The sequence below is a fragment of the Oratosquilla oratoria genome, chromosome 1, assembly GCF_046742065.1.
Source record: "Oratosquilla oratoria isolate Oo_2021 chromosome 1, ASM4674206v1, whole genome shotgun sequence".
NCBI classification, from domain to species: domain Eukaryota; kingdom Metazoa; phylum Arthropoda; class Malacostraca; order Stomatopoda; family Squillidae; genus Oratosquilla; species Oratosquilla oratoria.
Window position 1 is genome coordinate 127692996 of NC_134777.1, and position 7565 is coordinate 127700560.

Here is a 7565-nt window from a genome sequence, read left to right on the forward strand (position 1 = left end):
GTTTCTCTTTATCCCTCTGTTCTCTACCTCTCTTTATTTTCTCTTTACTTTGCTTATTTTCTCTCTTCTCTTTTATTCAGACATTCTTCTATTTATTTCGCTTTGGTCCTTTGTTATTTGTCCCTTTTTTTATCTTTTCTTTGCTTATTTTCTCTTTTCTCCCCCTTTCTATCTGATCTTGATCCCACGTTTGTGGGAAGACAGACCAGAGAACACACACAAACACGCAAAAGAAAAACGAGTCTACCCAATACAGTCACTATGTCCACCTGAAATATTTCCCTTGGCGCGATTTTGGAAAGTAAATACGAGGACAGGAGCTAATTCTTTATTAAACAAGTATCTGTGAAGTTTACAACGGAGAGTAGTAAGCAAATGAAGGAGCAAAAAACATGGTTGTACATAGAATGGCATATCATGAAAAAAAAAACTAATAATGAGCCAGGAGATGCCTCAAGTAGAATCACCTTTGCCTCGGAAAAAAGCGTTTTGCTATTAGGAGCATGGAAAGTATTTTCTGGACATTTTCCAAAGGACTTTTTTTTTCATCAAGCCTCCCCTTTCACGAGGGAACCACACATTTCAGTTTCTTCCACTAGATGATCTACTTCAGTTTCAGGCCAGGCAAACATATTCACATCCTTTCCGGGGTTTACATATCCAGCTACAGGACCGTGGCTCAGGAGCGGGAACTGGTCCAGGAATGGGACCTGGATCAGGAACAGGAACGGGATCAGGAACTGGAGCCGGGTTGGCATACACCAGGACGACCAGACACATCAGCACTGCAACCGACTTCATCTGAAACCACCGGACACAACAATTAAAACAAAGGAGCATCTAATTCCCTTCAATAAGAGAAGCAGAATTAGTTCTGGAGGACAATCATCCTGATATTGACAACAAATGGCTATTTTCGATTATATTTGTTATTTAGCTAGAATTTTATTTTTTCCGTTTCACAATTTTTTGTGTTCATGATAGACCATCATACCTCGTCATTACCTCTTCAAATGTGATGATCAACAAGCACTGTATATATTCAAAAGAAGTGACAAAAAGAAAACAGATATATAAAAGCCTATAAGCTTGACTTCAATCGTAGGAAAAAATACGGAAACTATCATCATAGATGTTATTGAACACCATTTAGAAAGTAACTGTGATAAATGATAACCAGCATGGATTCAAACGGAAACGTTCTTGCTTGATTAACTTACTCGAATTCTACAAAACTCATCTCAAATTATGACAAAAGAAACAATATAGATTTAATATATCTAACTTTGCAAAAGCTTTTGATACCGTCCCCCAAGAAAGACTACTTACTAAATTAGCTTCACACGGAGTAAGTGGTTGCCTATTAAGTTGGACTAGTAATTGGTTAAACGACCGAAAATTGTTCGAAATGGCAAAATTTCTAGATGAAAAAATGTTACAAGTGGAGTTCCTCAGGGTTCCGTTCTTCGGCCACTCCTATTTATAGTATATAAAAATGATATAGACCACGGACTGAAATTTGTTGTCTCCAATTTTGCTGATAATACAAAACTGTGCGGAATAGCAAATGATCACTTAAACCAATCAAATATTCAACAAGATTTAGATAAACTACAGCAATGGTCTGAAAAGTGCCTAATGTCCCCCATGTCCCCCTTCATGTACCTCTTTACTATGCATAAATTCTTGTACTATACCTTTGTAATCATTCTGCTGAAGAGGACCACAGAGAGTGGTCGAAATATACAGGAAAAATCATTTCACTTTTTATCTTTTTCCACCGACAGTGGGTTCTAAGTTTAAAATTTTACCAATGTGTCACGACATTAGTGCACTCTAATATATATATATATATATTCATATATATATATATACAGTATATGTATATATATATATGTATATATATATATATATACACACAAACATACACACACATATATATATACATATATATATATATATATATATATATATATATATATATAATACATATACATGCACACAGATAGACATACGGATATGAAAGACAAAGAAGGACCTAAAAAATTTACAGTTCAGGCTCTTGAACTTACTTCAGTTAATGGAAGGCATGTACCGAATATTGGAAGCAATCTCCACCTACCATTCAGGTTTGTAGAAGCTCACAGAGGTTCTTCAAGCGTGCGACCTTCCTTGTTATCCAAACGTAACTGAGGTCTGTTGACTTCCTCTACAGCGCGCTGCCTTTTCTATACTGCCGTGTAGACTGGGAGACTGTTGCCATACAGGGGCATACATTCTCCTCGGGCGTTTGCCGATTTTCATAGCAAGATATACTTGTCAAACTTTGACAAAATGTTGGTTCTAGTTTTTTCTTATATATATTCTTGAATGTATATAAAGCCCCTCATGCCCTAAAATATTCAGTAAGATATAAAAGAAAATTATATTATCATCGCAAAAAGAAAGAGGAAACTTAGCGCAGAATTTTTTCTACACCGTAAAAACGTATCATCTGAGGTACAACATTTTATAAAGAACGTAATTTTCAATGAGTCATATATTTCTATGTACAATTTATTATTCTATAACTAGTTATATGATTTTTAAACAACAGCTTGAGTTTTTAAACGTTATGAACATCCCGCGGATATTCTACGAAACGGCAACCCTGCAAATTTCACAAAGGGGCGGTTTTTGTACATGCTCACGTGTGCGCGCGCGTGTGTGTGTTTGTATATACGTGTGTGTGTGTGTGTGTGTGTGTGTGTGTGTGTGTGTGTGTGTGTGTGTGTGTGTGTGTGTGTGTGTGTGTGTGTGTGTGTGTGTGTGTGTGTGTGTGTGTGTGTGTGTGTGTGTGTGTGTGTGTGTGTGTGTGTGTGTGTGTGTGTGTGTGTGTGTGTCGCGCGCGCGCGCGTGTGTGTGTATGTGCAAAGACATTTGTGTATGGGCGTGAGTATACGGAATTAGCCTTTCTTTAGGCGTGGCTGGTCGCCAGTTCCCGTTCCTGGCCCCGTTCCTCCCGACGGACCACCTGCTCTTTCTACTCCAATTCCAAGTCCCGTGGCTTCTGTTTCCAGGCCTCCATGATTCCAACTGTGTCTCAGAATACGCCAGAAGAAAGAATACCTCCAGGTTTGTCAATTAGTCGGAAAAGACACAGCATGAATTGTTGATAAATCAGCAAGTTCATCCTCAATTCCAGGAAAAATATTTTCCTGTTGAAAAAAAAATTCCTGGTAGAACCAGTTAGTGCCCTGGTGACGCACCCACTCGCCGCATCTTGTGAAAGAGTGCGGGTATATATATACGTGTATGTGGCAGGACTTAGCAGTCAATTTTACAGCTTCGATCTCATTCTTCGCAAGGTAAGGCCAGAACCGTGAGCGGTTCTTTCGTTTTTGAATAACAAACGATGTGACACATATTGATCTGGCTTGAAGGGATTTCTTCCTGTGCGTTGGAGACTTAATAGAAAGCGTGCTGGTTTCGCATTGGCTTAGTTGTGGGTTCGAATCCCGCACTCCTCTCCGGTTCCCAGCAGTGACTGTTACCTGCCTCCAACAGAACAAGCGCATAGGGCAAAGGGGGATTGCCTTGGCTGCAACAAAGCGCCTCCTAGCGTAGACTCCTCGGCTTTTTCTTCTCTATCTACATGTGATGGGAAAAGGAGTGAGGGTCATCATGTAATGAAGTGGTTTGGGGGGTTTAAACCAGCTTCGGCTATCGGCCCTGTTGTTCAGGTGTTATGCCCCACTGCATTGCTTCTAACCCTGGCAGTGGGCGTGGAACGGGGATGGTCTTTCAACCACAAGGAGCTAATATAAAAGGGTATATGATAGACGAGGGGTGGGTGGGTGCCTTATGTGTCTCCTGCTTCTTTCATAAAGAGGAAGGAAGTTCCCCTTGGTGTATCGATAGGTAGACGCATGTAGATTGGACAATGTCAAGTGTGTGGTCCCTCAGGATTCTGTCTTTGTGTTCCAGATGTATGCGGCACTGATTCTTCTCTGCGTCGGCGTCCTGGTGGATTGCAGCCCCGCCCCAGCCCCCTTTCCCGCCCCAGCCCCCTTCCCTAATGGGCGTGGCATGAGTATGGGTGGCCCAAGCGCTGAGTGCCGGCCATATTGTGGCGATTGCTATAAAGAATGTGTCAAACACTGTACCGGTCAGGAAATAGGCTGGTGCTGTGAACCGAAACATCGTAGATGTAGAAAACATCATTAGTTGCCGTGACCAGAAGAAAAATTAAAATAAGGATGCATGGCGTTAGTTCCTGGATTGTATTCTTTGCATATAAATATACAAAAGTGTGTGCGGTTGCACATTCTTGTGTAAGGTATGAGGAATACTTATGAATTTGAATCTTCACATGAGTTTTTACATACCTGCGTCATGCAGATCTCAAGTGGGGCTGCATTTGTTTTCAACATCTTCTTGCTGAGTGTTCAGTACCTTGTTTTTATGTCAACATTTGACTGTTTCCGTTACTAGCAAGGTTAGCTTGCGCCACACTATGTTAAGTTTTGATGATATGGCTACCTTGCAGAATGATTGGGCGTTTCAGTCCTTATTGATTTCTGTATGTTCTTAATTCTTATTTCACAAATAAAAACACCAAACGACTAAAACTTTTTTGTATCCTCAATACATAACTTAACAAAGAAATAATAAAAAAATGAATAGATAGATGAATGGAAATGAACAAATAGACAAAATAAATAAAAAGAAATGAATGGATAAACAAGTACATGAATAAATAGATGAATGAAAAAATATATAAAGGATATAAGAAAGAATAAAACAAATTAATAAAAAGAAATAGATTTGATGAAATTATGATTCCACATGGAAAGATGAGATCATTCTGAATTTCTTTTTTATTTAAGAAATATAAAAAACAAGTTTGCTAAGATTTAGAGGAAGCGTTGGTGTGTCGAAACTTCTGTCGAATAGCTGTCGACATGACGTCATGTCGCTGAAGTAAATTTGAATTTGTGTAACTTTTGTTTTTTCTGAGAAAGACCTCATCTCGACAATGATTTCTTGTTAATTTTCTTTCGTGCTGTTGTTTATATCATTTAATAATGTAACCTTTATATAATTAGATAAGTTTACATAGTTTATATCTGAACTGTCCCCCAGTCCTCTTTACCTCTTCTATACAGAGTGGTGATGTTTATTTTTTCTTTCTTTTCTCCATATTATCTTATTCATGTCTACATTCATCTGTTTCATTATGATGACGCACTTCATAAATTTTGTTATGTCGCTTGAATGCTAAACTTATCCACGTTGTTGGCATTACCTACAAATATGTTTCAGCTATTTTCTGAAGTAACTAACGAAGAGATACAATTAACAATTCTCGTATTTTTTCGTACATTTTTAATTTCATGATTAATAAACTGAGACAATAAAAGAGTCTCGTATTTCTTTTATTCAGTAGATAAATCTTTATTCAGTAGATACATACTCATTTAATGATTTTTTTCAATCAGACCTTTAGTTAAAGGAGAACATTTGTGAGATTTTCTTTCTTGACATCTACTTATCAGGAAAGGGAATAGGATCGGGACAATGTCGCTGGCATTTCTTTCCTTTGGGAGTCTGGTGACAGACAACCTTACAATGGAGATTCGCACTTCCAGGTCCAAAGGAAGGTGGTTCTGTGGGCACTGGGGCAGGATTGGGGTCTGGGTCTGGGGCAGGGCTGCCCCTTGCCCCCCCTGAGGCCAAAACAAAGAGAAGGGCAACGGCAATATACACCTAAAAATGGAAAAGAAATCACAGTTCGATCGCATTTGAAAAACACGACCGTTAACGGATAAAGAATACAAAAGTTTGAACTCAATGTGTGTGTAATTCACCTTGGTCTTGGATCACGTGTTGGATTCGTGATCGACAGCTATTACCCCTCCCGGAGGAGAGCTCAGAGCTCATATATGACCGATCTATGGGTAATGCTGTGACCTTACACGCACACACACACCCAACTCCCCGCCCATGAGAGTTGGAGTAACGACTCACAGCGCAGAGATACTAAAATTATTTCAGCCCTTGGAGGGATTCGAACTCGAACCACCATAGTGATGGTTACGAGCTCTACCACTGCACCACTCTGTGTGTGTGTGTGTGTGTGTGTGTGTGTGTGTGTGTGTGTGTGTGTGTGTGTGTGTGTGTGTGTGTGTGTGTGTGTGTGTGTGTGTGTGTATGTGTGTGTGTGTGTGTGTGTGTGTGTGTGTGTGTGTGTGTGTGTGTGTGTGTGTGTGTGTGTGTGTGTGTGTGTGTGTGTGTGTGTGTGTGTGTGAGAGAGAGAGAGAGAGAGAGAGAGAGAGAGAGAATCACCACGGTCTTGGATCACGTGTTGGACTCGTGATCGACAGCTTTTTCCCTCCCGGAAGAGAGCTCAGGGCTCACATATGACCGATCTATGGGTAGTGCTGTGACTTTACACACACACACACACACAAACACACACACACACACACACACACACACACACAACTCCAGTGATATTCAAGAACACCTACATATATCACAACACGTCAACTTCCCCACACATGGCGCCAACACGCTTGACCTTATTCTCAGTGACATGAGTGAAATATACCTCCCCCCGCAACCCCTCCCCCCTGTTGGTCGGTCAACGCATTCGACCATTCTGTGGCTACCGGCCAGCACGACTTCGTTGGCACCCGGGACCGCCACCCGCCTTCACAGGCCCATGCCCGACTCACACTTGCGGGAATTTGGACAATGGATCACTCAACATCCATGGACAGAGGTGCTCGCAGTGGAGGAAGTTCAGGAGAGGTGGGACAATTATATCAGTATAATTACGCAGGCCTTCCATTGTCACTTCCCTTTGAAACAAATGAAAATGCACTCAGCCGATGCCCCCTGGATTACACCCAGGATTAAGAGCCTGATTCAACAACGTGCTAAAGCTTTTTACACCGAAACAAGCCTTTTTAGACAACTCCGGAACAAAGTCATAAGGGAAATAAAAAGAGCAAAAAAGATGTGCTACCCCAAAAAAAAATCAAACACTTACAGCAGAACAGCAGCATGTGGTTTAGCAGGGTCAAAAGTCTGTGTGGTTTGAGGCAGGCATCGGACATCCCCCTCCTGTCACACCTCCCACCAACCGTTGCGGTTCAACAAGTAAATAATCACTTCGCCTCTGTCTGTCAAACACTTCCCGCCATTGACCTTTCCCACCTCCCTGCCTTCCTGCCTTCACCTTCACCACCTACAGTACATGTTACCCAAGTCTTTAAGAAACTGGCTTGTATCAAGACAAAAAGGCCATCTACACCCGTAGACTTGCCTATCAAACTTTATCGTCAATTTGCTCGTGAACTTGCCATCCCGGTCTGTTCAATAATCCATGCCTCAATTAAGCAAAGTAAATGTCCTACTGATTGGAAGACAGGCCTCATTACTCCCATCCTCAAATCTTCCAATCCCCAATCCCTTAGTGATCTCAGACCCATTACTATCACTCCCATCCCAAGTCTTATTTGTGAGGATTTTGTCTTCGAGTGGGCATACTCCAAAGTAATCAAATTCATTGATACCCA

The 7565-nt window shown here is 40.9% G+C and overlaps 2 long non-coding RNA genes across 2 annotated transcripts; one reads left to right on the forward strand and one right to left on the reverse strand.

The window, feature by feature from the left end:
* Window positions 1-314: 314 nt before the first annotated feature.
* Window positions 315-2711, reverse strand: LOC143031281 (uncharacterized). The gene is made up of 2 exons (XR_012966991.1): window positions 2123-2711; window positions 315-801 (listed from the first exon to the last, which is right to left on the reverse strand). It is a non-coding gene; the product is annotated as an uncharacterized LOC143031281 (long non-coding RNA).
* Window positions 2712-3247: 536 nt separating this feature from the next.
* LOC143026657 (uncharacterized) lies at window positions 3248-4610 on the forward strand. Its single transcript, XR_012966524.1, has 2 exons — window positions 3248-3347; window positions 3967-4610. It is a non-coding gene; the product is annotated as an uncharacterized LOC143026657 (long non-coding RNA).
* The last annotated feature ends 2955 nt before the right edge of the window (window positions 4611-7565 follow it).